The sequence below is a fragment of the Globicephala melas genome, chromosome 15, assembly GCF_963455315.2.
Source record: "Globicephala melas chromosome 15, mGloMel1.2, whole genome shotgun sequence".
NCBI classification, from domain to species: domain Eukaryota; kingdom Metazoa; phylum Chordata; class Mammalia; order Artiodactyla; family Delphinidae; genus Globicephala; species Globicephala melas.
In genome coordinates, this window is record NC_083328.1 from 3,349,101 (window position 1) to 3,364,574 (window position 15,474).

General features: G+C 50.0%; 1 long non-coding RNA gene across 5 annotated transcripts in view; it reads left to right on the plus strand.

The window, feature by feature from the left end:
- LOC115847095 (uncharacterized) overlaps positions 1-15,474 on the plus strand; it is a 175,723-nt gene that overhangs the window by 137,268 nt on the left and 22,981 nt on the right. The window contains exon 1 of one of the 5 annotated variants that reach the window (XR_009558911.1): positions 13,051-13,357. The exons of 3 other annotated variants lie outside the window; for them this stretch is intronic. This is a non-coding gene — a long non-coding RNA (uncharacterized lncRNA). Of the gene's footprint in view, positions 1-13,050; positions 13,358-13,800; positions 15,221-15,474 lie in introns of those variants that run through there. One more of the 5 variants, XR_009558912.1, reaches the window with a different exon arrangement.

The window sequence follows — 15,474 nt, forward strand, 5'->3', positions numbered from 1 at the left end:
TCGGCAGGAGGACTCCCAACCACTGCGCCACCAGGGAAGCCCAGTTTTGTATCTTGATTGTGGTGGTCGTTACGCAGATCTACACATGCGGTAAAAATTACATAAAACTACACACACACACACGTATAACTGGTGAAATCTGAATAAACTCTGTGGTACAAATGTCAATTTCCTGGTTATGACGTTGTACTATAATTATGCAAGATGTTACCACTGGGGGAAGCTGGAGGTAGGGAACAAGTGGCCTCTGCATATTTTTTGAAACTTCTTGTGAATCTAGAACAACTTAAAAATAAAAAGCATTTTTAAAATAGCTGAAGAGCCAGTACTGCCTGGACGCTAACCATTCTGAGGAGAGCCCAGGCACAGCCAGCGTGGTCACCCCCATACTGGCGCATATAGGCCTCTCACAGACCCCAGGATGAAACCGAATGGAGGTGTCGTGGAAGGCTGCATCCCGGGAGGGGATGCACTGAAAAGATTTGGTGCCTTTAAAGATGGAAATGAGGGAAGAAAAGGGACACACTTCCTTGGTATAAGGCCACTAAATGGCAGAGAAAGAAGCAGAAGAAGGACTCATCTGTCCCCTTGTCCTGCCACCTTCTCCAAGGCAGTACATGAGCTCCAACAAACCTGGCTACCTGGAAAGGAAAGTTCAGAGAGTTCGTGTATAACAAAGTTTGTTTATTACAATGGAAAACTGGCGACAACCTATGTGCTCATCAATAGGGGACTGATTAAGTAAATGACGATGTATCCGTGCAGTGGCCAGTGGGAAGTCCTTTAAAATTGTCGTTTCCCAGCTAAATCCAAAATTTAGCCAGAGGAGAAGGGGCCTCACTGGGAGGGGTCTGGGCCTCCCATTCCAACATCGATCAGAGCAGCTCCATTTTATCTATTTTGTGAACTGAGCATCCCTTTAAGATTTTATTTTTTTTTAAGCTAGAAAACCACTAGTTAGTAGAATACTTATTAATATGAATATATTATTCATGATATTTATCTCTGAATAGTGGGATTATAGGTGATTTTGATCTTCCTTTTTTTTTTAACCTGTATTTTCCCTTTTTCCCACAATAAATCTGAATGCATTGTTTCTATAAGAAGGAAAATATAGTGTGAGCCTTCTTTGGTCGAAAACCATGGAAAGTAACTCTAATCTAGGCAAAAAGAAGGAAGAATATTGGAGGCTGAGACAAAGCGCAAGACCTGCCCACCCAACGTCCATCGTCTACCTCTTCCTTCCTAGCAGAAGCCTGATTTTCAGGCTAGGGATATGTCCAGCTAAATTGCACTTCTCAGTTTCTCTTAAAACTAGGCATTGTCATGTTATGGCAAATAAGATATAAATGGAAATCACTGGGTTGGAATGCTGGGAAAGCTTTTTTTTTAAGTGGTTGGCCATGCTGGCAAAGCGCTTTTGACCCTCCTCCCTTCCTTGTTTCTCCTGTATGGAATATCATTGTGATGGCCAGCGCCACAGCAGCAATTATGACCATATGAGACCTTGAGGATGGAAGCCACGTGCTGAGGATGGCTGGAGCAGAGAGGACGAGTCTGGAACATTGGTGACTCTGTGGAGCTACAGAGCAGACCTGGGCTGTCTACCTCTGACATTTAAGCCACTCTTTTTCTGCTGCCTGCAAACTCATCCCTAACCAATCCAGGGCTCAGAGGAGCAGTAGGAATCTGGAGAACCAGGCCTGGAAACGAGCAAGAACCAAGGCAGCTCAAGAGTTAAGAAGCGAGAACCATATCCGCAAAGTCATGGATGATCTTATCACCATCACATGATGATTCTCCTTCTCCAGGGAGCAGCTGGCTGAGTAAACAGTCATTGGTATGTGAAAACAAACCACACCCTTTCCTGGAAGCTAAGCTATAGGTTGGGATGAGGAGAGAGAGCTTACCAGTCTATAAATTAGCCTTCTAAAAGGTCCCTCTTGGGAGATTTTGCTTGCCTACTGTTATATTTCCAGAGAGAAACTTACCCTCTCAGTGTCTCAAATAAGACAAGTGTTATGAATAGATGTGCCCACATTTCTCCACTGTGCTGAACTGTAAACTGTAGCCAGTGGCTGGCGCCCACACCTCCACCAGGTGAGCCTTGCCAGCCCAGAGGTCCAGGATGTTTAGACAAGTTGATGAAGCCTGCCCCTGGCAGAACCGGAAGTACTACGGGGTAGATGCGAATGTGGCCTAACGTAGTGTTTGACAGGGAATGGGTGGATGGCAAAGCCCTCTGGAGTCCTGGAATTTCCATTTGGTACTTAGCAAAAGAATCAGAGTGTGACCTAACGTACAAGGGGTGGGGCCCTAACCCTAAGACAGAAGGTCCCACAAGGAGAGCCGGGGAGGATGGACAAGAACTTCACTCACTTTTATCCTCTTCATTCTTTTGCCCCAGATTCAGTTTCCAGAGGAAGAAGAGTCTAGTTGGGTCTAGCGTGGGTCACAGACTCCCTTTTTGGGGAGGGCAGACTCCTATTTGTAAACTCCACCCCGCCTCCACTGAACTGTATCCGATGGGAAAGGGATTAGCGATTCCTCAAGGGAGATCAGAGAAGATGGATACCTGGGAAATAGATATATTTAAAATTTTTTTAATACGCAAATTTTAAATTAAACTTTTAAAAAAGAAAACAATTTAAAATTTACAGAGTTCAAGTTTTCATGCCCAGATGAATCTTGAAATCAACCTGAACACCGCTGTGGTTCTCTCAGGTCACACGAAGATAAATGAAGTGGTCCCCAGCATCAATGAGTCCCTCATCTAGAGGGGGAGCAAGATATACATGGGATAAACCATAAGATGATTGCTAAGACCTATTAAAGGTACCCGACCAGAGCACCATGGGAGAACAGAGAAAGGGGGTTGTTACTTTTGACCCTCCAGATCAGAGGAGGCTTCCTGGAGGAGGTGACATTTGAGTAGAAGATGAGAATGAAGATAGAGATTTGTACCAAAGGAGGTGGAGCTTTGAATGTCATGCTGAAGTTCCCTTTGGAAAATGGAGTGTCATTGAAGGCTTTTGAGCAGAGAGGTAATATGGTCTTATCTCAGCAGCTGTGTAGAGATTAGATTGCCCCGGTGGGAAAGGTTAAAAGTTAGGAGACCCGTAAGAATATTGTTGCAGTCATTCAGATGAGCAACGATAAGGGGCTGCTTTGGAGACCAGGGAAGCCGGGCTAACAACGCAAAACCACATTGCAGGGAACTAGACTGGACAAGTCTCGATGAATAATTGGATGTTGGGGGTCAAAAGGAAAAGAATTCGAGATTTCTGTCCTGGGTGATCTGGTGAATGGTGAAGCTATCCACCAATCTAGGGAACTCAGGAGCAGTGTGAGTGGGGAAGATGATGAGGTTGATTGGGGTCAGGTAGGGCTTGAGATGTTTGAGAGACATCCTGATGGAAGTATTCTACCAGCAGTTGGAAATCTCAGTCAGAAACTCAGGAAGCAAATGTTGGCAGTCATTACCTCTGAGCATTGAGCAGTGGATGATTTTTGTCTGGTTATTTTTAGGATCCTTAGCGTGCATGTGTTTCTTGTCTAGTTACAAAAGAGAGTATGCTGGGTTTTGTTTGGTTGTTTTTTTGTTTTGTTTTGTTTTCAAGAAGAGCAACAGCAGGAGACAGGTTGGGATGGACAGAACTCGGGAACGAGATTGCAGAATCGGAGCTTGTTCAGTTCAGCACAGACAACACCCTGACTGAGCACTTCTCTTTGCCAGGCTCTGGGGGCGCTGCAGCAAACAGGACAGTGACCAAGACAGATGTAGTCCCCATCCTCAGCCCCGAGGGCTGGGGAGGTGCCAGGAGAGGAGAAATGAACAGACAGCTGTCGCACTTTGCCAAAAAGCGAGGAAGGGTAGATTCTAGAAGCCGCACAGCTGGACGGCTGGCTGGGCAAAACTTCTACACTCTTGTAGGCTCTGGGAGAAGGCACAGATAGATGGTCCCTAGGAGACTGCTTGGATCCACAGAGACTGTTCATACCAGAGGAAACTCATTCCCCTTCCTTATTCCCTTTAGGATAAGACTAAAGAGACTGCATGTCTGGGTTTCAGCCAGACATTTGACAGAGGTCCTCCTGATGCCCCTCTGGGCGGGTTAGACAGCTATGGGCCAAGGGTAGTTGAGTGAGACTGATTCAGAAGACGCTGAAGGACTAGATGCAAAGTTTTGATGAATGGGTTGATATCAAGCCAGAGAAAGGTCGTGAGATCTCATGGGTCTCCTCTTGGCTCTGTCTTGTTTATCATTTAAAAAAAGGGGGGGGGGGAACTTCCCTGGTGGCACACTGGTTAAGAATCTGCCTGCCAATGCAGGGGACACGGGTTTGATCCCTGATCCGGGAAGATCCCACATGCCGCGGAGCAACTAAGCCAGCAAGCCACAACTACTGAGCCTGCGCTCTAGAGCCCACGTGCCACAACTCCTGAAGCCCTCGCACCTAGAGCCCGTGCTCCGCAACAAGAGAAGCCACCGCAATGAGATACTGGCTCAGGATAAAGAAGAACTTAAGCAATCAAACGTCTCTGAAAAAAGAACTGGGAGGCCCTTTGTGCTGGGGAATCCCATCACCAGGTGTGTTTGAGCAGCCCCTGGATGACCACCTTCCATGAACAGGAACACAAGAGTCCAGTCCTGGATGAAAGGGTACGACAACAGCCTCTACAATCCCTTCACATCCGCGAGCGCCCTTTGGACGTATCCATCTAGAAGCCCGCCGTCTTGGCAAACTCAACATGTCTACAACTGAGCAGTTTGGTTGTATGGGAGGAATGGGGTCCCTGCAGCCAGTCGTACCTGGGTTCCCATCTGTATCTACACCTGTGCAGGTGTGTGCATTTGAGACAAGGCACTCCACCCTTCCCTCCAGGGTCAGGCTCACAGCCCCCCCGTAGTCCTCTTGTCTGTACCGGCCCACCCTGCCCCCCACCCCACTAGACCACTCCATCCTCCCTCAGTACCTCCTTTCCTCTGAACCCCCAAAGCGGCCGTTTTGTAAACCGTGATGCATGGTTCCTGTTCCTTTCCTTGGTAGTTTTCAAGCTTTGCAATAAAAGCAGTGGCTCTTTGCAGATACGAGCCCAGCTAGCACTTCTCGGGGTGACCCGGGGCCACGTCTTGCGCAAGATACACACTCAGGGAGCACGTGCTGATGGCTTTGAGGTCAGGGCTGGCCCCGGAGTTTGGGGCCATCCCTATAGAAGAGATTATGGTACTTTCCGAGCGACACAATGGCCCATAAACTCCCGCTTTGCTTGGCCAAGACCCGTTGTCACCAGGGAGAAGGGGAGACTGAGGAAATCTGTCTTTCGTGCAGACACACAGAGCCGTGCTTTCTGTTTTACCATCGCTGCACTTGGTTCCTGCCCAGCCCACTCCGCAGAGCTGTCTGCTTGTTTATCCCTTAGATCTCTCCTCCCAGGCAAGGTCAAAGCCCCTTCTTCTCTCCGTTCTGAGCACCGGGCGGCTCTCCTCGGTAGCACTTGTTCATAGTTTTCATGCATTTGGGTGACGCTTCATCACGGACTGTTTTCTTTGCCCTCCATCTGTGTCCCCAGCACTTAGCAGGCTGCCCGCCACACAGTAATCAATCAATAAATGCTGGCTGAGTAATTGAATGAACGCTCTCCGGTTCCAGCCGATAAACGTGAACCTCCCACCAGTGTCCGTCCAAGTCGTCCTGTTAGAGAATCGCACAGGGAGGGGTGCTGGGGTGACTCACACCCCCCACTTATCTGGGAAGCCAGAGGTCAAGGGAGGACCCCCTGGAAGAGCCCCGGCCAGTCCTGGCAGTTACAGCTGGACCGATTGGCAAGAAGTCAGGGAGGAGCTGCTGCCGTTTTTCTCAGCTCGGTCCTGTTCAATTGCCATCCTGCAGTGCCATCTCCAGGGCACCAGGGCGCTCCGAGATGATCAAGGGTGCGGCCAACTTGGCTGGAACCGCAAAATCACCCTCATAATCAGAGCTTTTGATCCGAGAAAGGTCAGAGCGCTAGAGAAGCATTTGCTCATCGTTGCTGTGCAGCGGTGACACCCACTGCCTGCCTCCTACTCCACCAGCTGGGGAGACCACAGCGCCAGACCAGCGCTGATCCCAGGGTGACGCGCCTGGCAAGCACCCGGAATCGTGTAAAATGCAGATTCCGTGGCAGTGGCCTGGGGTGGGGCCTGAGAGTCTGCATTCCTAGCAAATGCCAGATGCTGGTACTGTGGTCTGATGCAGCAGTCCATCTGCTATATTCAAAATGTGGTCCAAGGGCCAGCAGCCTCGACATCAGCATTCCTGGAAGGGTTTTGCTATTCATGATGCCGTCCCCATTTGGACAGCATCAGCATCACCTGGGAGCTTGTTAAAAATAGTCTCAGGCTTCCCTGGTGGCGCAGTGGTTGAGAGTCCACCTGCCGATGCAGAGGACACGGGTTCGTGCCCCGGTCCGGGAAGATCCCACATGTCGCGGAGCGGCTGCACCCGTGAGCCATGGCCGCTGGGCCTGCGCGTCCGGAGCCCGTGCTCCACAAAGGGAGAGGCCGCAGCAGTGAGAGGCCCGCGTACTGCAAAAAAAAAAAAAAAAAAAAAAAATAGAGTCTCAGGCTCCACTCCCAACTTTCTGGATCACAACCTGCATTTGAACCAGATCCGTAGATGATTCATAGACACGGTAAAGTCTGAGATGCTCTGCTCAAGAACCATGGTCCTTAAGCTCAGGTGCACATTGAAACCACCAGGGAAGCTTTAAAAAAAAAAAAAATTGCTGATGTGGGAATCCCTACAGACCCCGATTTAATCTGTACTGGCTGCAACCTGCATATCAGGGATTTTAAAAAATTCCCCAGGTGATTCTAATAGAAAAGTTCAAGCACTTTGCTTTCTATTAGAATACTTTATCAATATTTTATTAAGTTTTGCTAATATTTTTCTTAATATCTATTGGAGATTTTTTGTCCAGGGAAGATATACAAATAGCCAACAAGCACAGGAAAAGATGCTCAACCTCACTATCAGTAGGGAAACGCAGGAGAAAACCACAGTGAGATGCCACCTCCCACCTACCAGGATGGATCTCATGGTAACAGTGGAAAATAACAGGTGCCGGTGAGGATGGGCAGAGATTGGGACCCTCGCACATTGCCGATGGGACGTAGAATGGTGTAATGCTGTAAGACAGTCTGACAGTTCCTCCGAAAGTTAAAATGGAGCTACCATATGACCCAGCAATTCCGCTCCCAGGAATACACTCCAAAGAATTGAAAACGGGAATTCAGATATTTGCTCATGCACATTCACTGCAGCATTATTGACAACAGCCAAAAAAATAGACACAACCCAAGTGTCCACCAATAGATGAATGGATAAACGACATGTGGTCTATCCACACACTGGAATATTATTCGCCCATGAAAAGGGATGGAGTCGTGATGCGTGCTACACCATGGATGAACCTTGAAAACATCATAAGCTAAACGAGAGGCTAGACAGGAAAGAATAATAGCGTATGATGCCTTTACATGAAATATCTGGAATAGGCAGATTCAGAGTGGCAGACGTGTGTTTTTCAGTCTCTTCAAGAAGCCATGAGTTCCTGGACTCATACCTTGGCTTTCTTTTGGACTATTGCAAAGTGGTCCGAGTCCTACTTAATCAGCTAAAACACCTCAATTTTGTCAAGAAAATTCCTTGTGTCTTCCGGTTTTTAAAGGGAGAAAAATCAATCATAAAGATTTTGCACACTTCTTCATTTATTCCTGGATATTTTCATTTTCGCTTCTACTGTAAAAGGGATCTTCTATTTTATAAGGAGGTATTATTTGTATATAGAGCTCCTGTCGATTTTTTTTTTTTTTTAATGCTGTGTACCCACCCTTCTTATGGTAGTTTTCCAACTGTCTTGGGTTTCTGGGTAGAGCTCACATCATGTACAAAAACTTTTAGGTGAGTTCTATGTGTGGTGAAGGACCAGGCTTCCGTCTTCTTCCCAATGTGTTTTGTAAAATAAATGACGTCTACAGAATCCACTCCTGGTTGTCATTAAAAGGTCAAATTGCTCAAGAAGTTTCTAAATGCTTATTTCCGGTTTCTGTTCTTTTTTTTTGTCAGGGACCAGTAAACATTGGACAGACCAGGAGTGGTCCTCAGACTTCATTTGGAGGATTGCTTTAGACATTGTCTCCAACGTTATTAAATGTTAGAATTCCAAACCTATACCCTACAATGTGTTCTCACATGTTCAGCAACCGAACTCTTTATTACTACAAGGTCATACTACTTATGCACGGTTACCTTGTACTGTGTGTGTGTGTGTGTGTGTGTGTGTGTGTGTAAAATGGACTTTTTCTGTTGAAAAGCAGAAAAAAGGGATACCATTCCAGGGATAGATATATACCTCGATATTGAAGGAGTTCATGGATTTTCTCCAAATTTGCGGGAGTGAGGCAGAGCTGGAGGAAACTGAGCCAAAAAATAAGGTTTAAAAATTCCGGGGCTTCCCTGGTGGCGCAGTGGTTGAGAGTCTGCCTGCCGATGCAGGGGACGTGGGTTCGTGCCCCGGTCCGGGAAGATCCCACATGCCGCAAAGTGGCTGGGCCCGTGAGCCGTGGCCGCTGAGCCTGCGCGTCCGGAGCCTGTGCTCCGCAACGGGAGAGGTCACAACAGTGAGAGGCCTGCATACCACAAAAAAAAAAAAAAAATTATGAACAAATTACAATTTGGTGGGTAGGGAAGGCTGAATTTTTTTAAACAGATGCTTCAGTGAAGCTGTCTCCTGTTACTGTGGACTCGTGTCACAAGTGGCATTAGTGGCCTCATGGCTCCTGCACCAGCAGAATTGTCTCCAGGTCTGGGATCCTGTAATTTCGCGTTGGCCCCCGCATGTCTTACAAGCTGTTTGTGGCACACTCAGAGGAGTGGTGTCTGGGACTCTGCCAGTTGCTCCACTCTGCTGGCAGGGGGACAAGTCACATGAGGTAGGGACACCGAGGATTTTTCCTGCCGGATCCTTGGGACCATGGGCCCGGCCGGGCCTACCCATCCTGCTGGCCGGTGATGAAACTTGCCAACACACTGCAGTTAGACTCCCCGAGGGTCCTCTTCTAAAATCAACCATTGGTGCCACTGAGGAAGGCGATGCCACCAAAGGGTGTGGCAAGCCTCTGTCCTTTCAGAGATAAGGTGTGATGTAAACAGACACACTTTTTTTTTCTTTTTTTTTTGGCCCGCTGCGGGGCACGTGGCATCTTAGTTCCCCAACCAGGGATCGAACCCTCACCCCCTGCAGTGGAAGCGCGAGTCTTAACCACTGGACCCCCGGGGAAGTCCCCAGACACACATATTTTAATAAAGACCGCTCGCAGCCATCCCCGTCGGACCCCACAGTTGACTAAAGCCCCCAACTTACTGCCTCTTTAACCCGTGACAAGTTTGGGAGAAGGGGAGAGGGCTGTCGTCAGTGGAAAAACGATCTAGTCCGCAGCTCCAATCCTGGTTCTCCCTTCCAGAGCCTTTATTTCCTATTCTATAAAATGGGCCTGAGGGTTGCTGGGAGGACCACGCTGATGTCTATATGGCTGTCTCAGGCGGCAGTTAGGAAGGCCGGGCGCACCGGCTGAGCCAACCCTGCGTTAAACCCATAGGCTCCTTGCGGGCGCTTCATCGATGCTTCTTGCGGTCTAAGCCCCGGCTGGAGGCTGCAAAGGCAGCGGTGAGAGACACACGAGGCTCCCGGGAGCGGGCGAGACAGACAATGAACCCATAATCCGAGTGATAAGGGCTGTGAAGGCACTAAATCAGGGTCATGAGCCAGAAGGCCGTGCGCTGCTTGAACAGGGCAGTGTTCCAAAGGCCTCTCTGAGGAGACGTCTGAGCCAAAACCGGGTCGTGAGACTCTGATCCTGAAACCTCCCTTCCCTGTGGCTGGAGTCGAGGAGGGTCGGAAAGATGTGGGAGGGGCCTGGCTCACTCAGCCCAGCCCTGCTCTGTCCTGTAACCCCGGGCAAGTCACTTTGCCCGGAAGCATCATTTTCTCCACCTGTACAAAGAGCTAAGATCACCTGTGCTGTGATTTTAAAACCTGGCTCCAAAAATCTTTGACACTCCTCTCGCCGAGAGGTGGGGTCTCCGTCCCCTCTGCTTTATTTCTTTTTCCCTATCTCCACCAACATTACGTGAGCTATTCTTGAAGCAATACTAAAGCAACACTCAATTAGTTATAGTCTAAAAGAGTAAATGCATAATGCTAGATTGGGTACAGCTGTGTTTAACCATTTTTGAGGCCGATCAGTCCGTACGTTTCCCAGAGGGTGCTTATGGACTGGTTTGAGAATCTAGGAATCTAGGGTAGAAATGCATTCATGTCGTCTTTTCTTTTTCCCCCTCTCCTTGAAACTGTGCGGGTTTCTGATTGCTCCGACCAACCAAGTATGACAAAAATGAGACTACGTGACTTTCAAGGATAAGTCTTAAAAGTCGGTGTCCTAGGGGCTTCCCTGGTGGCGCAGTGGTTGAGTCTGCCTGCCGATGCAGGGGACGCAGGTTCGTGCCCCGGTCCGGGAAGATCCCACATGCCGCGGAGCGGCTGGGCCCGTGAGCCATGGCCGCTGGGCCTGCGAGTCCGGAGCCTGTGCTCCGCAACGAAAAAAAAAAAAAAAGTCGGTGTCCTTTCCACCTGGTTCCCCTGGGAACCTTGCTTTGCAAGAAAAGAGCACTTCATCTCAGATCACCGCGTGGAGGCAGCCACAGACGGGCAGCCCCATCTGAGCTCCCAGCTGACGGCCAGTGTCGCCTGCCAACCTGGACATCCAGCCCCATCCAACCTTCAGCTGCCCACAGCCCCACCACTGTCTCATGGTCTCCGCATAGACCACCCCCCCCCCAAGCGAGAACTGCCTGGCTGAGACCTAAACAAACTGCTGAGCCATCAAATCGTGAGTCAGATAAGTTGGTTGTTTTACACTACAAGTTTGAGGGTAATTTGTTCCATGGTTTTAGTAATGGGAGCACCTATCTCTCTGCCCTCACTTCTTTTTTTTTTTGGTACGCGGGCCTCTCACCGCTGCGCTCTCTCGCGTTGCGGACGGACACGCAGGCTCAGCAGCCATGGCTCACGGGCCCAACCGCTCCGCGGCATGTGGGATCCTCCCGGACCGGGGCGCGAACCCATGTTCCCTGCATCGGCAGGCGGACGCTCAACCACCGCGCCACCAGGGAAGCCCCTGCCGTCACTTCTTAAACCTCTCCCTTGCTCACGGGCTCCTACCACCTGCCCTTTTTTCAGTTCCTAAAACACACTGAAATGGTTCTGGCCTCAGGGTTTTTTCCACTAGCTTCCTCTCTCTCCCTGGAAATTCCCCTCCCTCCCCGCATCTTCCATGGCCGCCTCCTTATCTTGTAAGGTCTCAGTTCAAACAGTCAGCCCTCAGAGAGCCCCTCAGGACCACCTGATCTAGATTAGATCTCCGATCCCCAGCTGCTATCACATCGCCAGGGGGTTCTTAAGCACTTAACCAACCATCTGATATTTTTCTGTTTGTGTTTATTGACTATGCCCTCTGCCAGATACAAAGTCTGTGAGAGGAAAGCCCTTCCCTGCTTTGATCACCTGTGTGTCCCCTGCTCCTTGTATAAAGTCTAGCACAAGGTAAGCATGGATACATGTTGATTAAACGAATGAATATACAAAGAAGGACACATCCATGAGAGGGACAAACATTTGTCAGAGAGAACCGCAAGAAGAAGTGAGGAGGGTGGTGTGTTCCAGGTAAGAAAAGCGCCAGGGTGAGGCTAGAGGGGTTCAAAATGACACAGGCAGGGTGAGAGAGGGCCAGGCCTTTTAAAACATGGGAAGGATATTTTCAGGCACAACGTGAACTGATGGGGGGGCGGGGCTTAAAATACACGTAACAGGCAATTTAGCGCTTTAACCGCTTTTAAGTGTAGATTTAAGTGTAGATTTAAGTGTAGATTCAGGGCATTAAGTACATTCACATTGTTGTACAGCCATCACCAGTATCCCTCTCCAGAACTTTTTCATCCTCCCAAACTGAGACTCTGTCCCTATCAATACTCCCTGGTCCCCTCCCCAGCCCCTGGCTACTTGTGAATCTGCCTATTCCAGAGATGTCTGTAAGTGGAATCATACAGCACGTGTCATTCTGTGTCCGGAGTATTCTTCCAGATCCACCCATGTTATACAGCACATGTCATACTGTGGTTAAAATATGCATAACACAGGGTTTCCCTGGTGGCGCAGTGGTTGAGTCCGCCTGCCAATGCAGGGGACATGGGTTCGTATGCCGGTCCGGGAAGATCCCACATGCCGCGGAGCGGCTGGGCCCGTGAGCCATGGCCGCTGAGCCTGCACGTCCGGAGCCTGTGCTCCGCAACGGGAGAGGCCACAACAGTGAGAGGCCCGCGGACCGCAAAAAAAAAAAAAAAAAAAAAAAAAAATATATATATATATATATATATATGTAACACAAATTTTACTCCGTTGCTTTTTAAGGCTGAATAGTATTCCACTGCGGGTAGATACCACATTTTGTTCACCCACTCGTCAACACGGGTGGACGGAAATGTTTAAGGCTCGCTTCAGGGCCAGGCGACACTGCCCCGAGGGGTCAACACGGGCCAAGGACACAGCCAGGGAAGGTCAGTATTTCACTTGCGCGACCACCATCTGTGACCCGCCGTTCAGGCGAGGACCCGGCTCAGAGCAGGCAGGCGGCCTGCCCAGGTCACACAGCCAGGAAGGGTGGGGAAGGACCGGGCAGGGCCGGGGGCAGGGCTGCAGCCGCCTCATCCAGCTCTTCCCGGCCGCCGCCAGCCCCTTCCCGGCAGCGCGACCCCGCCCGGCGCGGCGGCCCGCCCCGCCCGCCAGTGCGCAAAAGCAGGAGGAACCGGCCGGCGCCCCGCAGGACGCATGCGCAGAAGGCAAACGGCACGGAAAGCTCCGCTCCCCCGGGCGTGAATCCGCGATCCGGGGTTTTGGCCCCGCCGGGAGTTCTGTTTATAAACACACCGCGCGGCCACCGGCAAGGGGTGACCCTAACGGTAGTGAGATTAGAGGTCAGAGGTCAACGGGGCCGCCGGCGGGGAGACCCAGCCCTTCGCCTTTGCGGGCTGGTGGCTGCGCGGCGTGGCCGGTCCGGCGACCCTACCGCAGTCCGGGGCTGCAGGGGGCGCCACGTGGTGCGCACGTGGTCCGGTCCCGGCGCGGCGGCCTCCCCTCCCCCAAGGCGCTGGCGGCCCCAGCGGCCCCTAGCGGCGGCCAGATGCTCTGCGCTGCACGTCGCGCCTGCGCACAACGTGTCACGACGCGCCTTCCGGTCTGCGCGGGAGCCGGGCGTAGGTCCGTTGCGTCCTCGTGACGGCTGCGGGTCCGCGGCGCCCCGGTCCCCAAGGGGGCGGGGCGGGGCGAGCCTCCGGGGGCACACGGGCGGGGCGAGCCCCCGGCGGCACACGTGCGGGGCTGGCGGAGGCTTGAGACCGTGCCCCGCGCAAGTGGGGCCCGCGGCCGGACGTGCACGGCAGCCGGGCTGTGACGCGCGTTGGGGGCATCCGCGCGGGCCGGGGGTTGGGGGGGGGTGCTGCAGGCCGGCTGCTCCTCCCCAGCCTGAGTTTAAGTTACCGGAGGGCCGACACCGCTGGTTTCCTATAGGCGCGCTGTAAAACGCTTAGTAAAATAAATGAACGGAGGGTGAATTATGGGATTCTACGTTAGAAACACCTTTGGGCCCGTAGTAAGTAAGGAGTCTGTGGTAGTCACTGTTGTGGCTGTTAACTTTTTTTTTTTTTGTCCTTTGACTTTATTCCGTTAAGTATAAAAAGATTTGAAAAGGGCCTTAAAAAAAACAAACCTTTGTGGGCTTCTCTGGTGGCGCGGTGGTTGAGAGTCCGCCTGCCGATGCAGGGGACACGGGTTCGTACCCTGGTCCGGGAAGCTCACACATGCCGCGGAGCGGCTGGGCCCGTGAGCCATGGCCGGTGAGCCTGAGCGTCCGGAGCCTGTGCTCCGCAACGGGAGAGGCCACAACAGTGAGAGGCCCGCGTACCGCAAAAAAAAACAAAAACAGATTTGAGCAGGGCCTTATAGAGATTGAAAAGCAAAGAAACGTTCCCCCTTTTTTTCTGCCATTTTATCTTAAAGGCTCACAGTTGCATTGCCACTGCTGGTTGCTGTGTAAAATTAGTGTTTCTCAGAAGTTTACCCACTTCCGTATTTTTAAAATACCTAGTATGTACCAGACGTTGCCACAGGTCCTAAGGAAGATGGGCCACACCTAGGTAAGAGGAAACCTAAAAGTGGTTAAATTATAAAGGAAATCAGGAAGTATCTCGCCCACAGTTCAGGCTGGTGGTACATGTTTAACAGCTGGCAGGGGGAGGAGTGCATATGTAGACACATACATTTATTATGAATTTTAACTAGTATAAAGCATGTGCAGTACACAGCCTACCAAAAATGGTAAAACACAGTACTCTTTCTTGTAAGTTCCCTGGAGCCATTTGATCCTCAGATGTTGCTGTTGCTTATTTTTGCTGAACTCTTGTATCCATGGCCAACCTATGGTTAAAATTCAATCATAATCTATCAAATTGAGTTGTCTCCCAACCCACTGTTTTTCCAATAAATTTATTGTCATTAAGTGTAATATGTGATACAAACGCTGGTTGATTTAATAACATCAATGAGTGAGACAGAAATGAACCAAAAAGATACAGATCTTTATTCATCAGTGATGTGAGCAACTTCTTTGCTGTATTGGATCATTTTTCCAGTACTGGACGAACGTTTTGTGCCAGTCATAATATAATGGCTAAAAACTGGACACAATTTTAAGTTTAGCTGCACTGTTAATTTTCTCCATTATTAGGCTAGGGGTTGGGAAATGTTTTCTACAAAGGGCCAGATACATATTTGCCGGACACCAGTGGTCTCTGGCACATATTCTTTGTTTCATATTTTACCAACCTTTAAACATGTAAAAGCCATTCTTCGCTTGAGCAAGGGCCTCACTTGGCCTTCAGTCTCTGAATTGTAGCATTTTCAGAGTTCCACAGTGTAACTATTTCTCTAATGGCCAACTTGGGAGTATCTGAACCAACTTGAAATACCTTGAATGCAGAGTTAGGGAAAGTGTTTCCCCCATACAGGTACAAGAGATGTGAGTAACCTCAAAAGCACGGGTTTTAGTAAAGTAATCATGAAGTGGTGAGTTTTGAGACCTTGTTTTTGAAAGAATTGATTTCACTCTAAGTTTATATAATTCAATTTTTTATAACATCTGTGTTTAACAGCTAGCTCATGGAATTCCTGAATATTTAACAATCAGCTCTAACTGGCTCTAACTCCACACTGGTCTAACCTCTAAGCGGGCCTGGGGGTGGGTAAGCCAGGCTTCTGGGAGGGTAGGCGATGTTCTGTTTCTGGGTTAAACTTAGACACACGGGAAGGTGAAACACCCC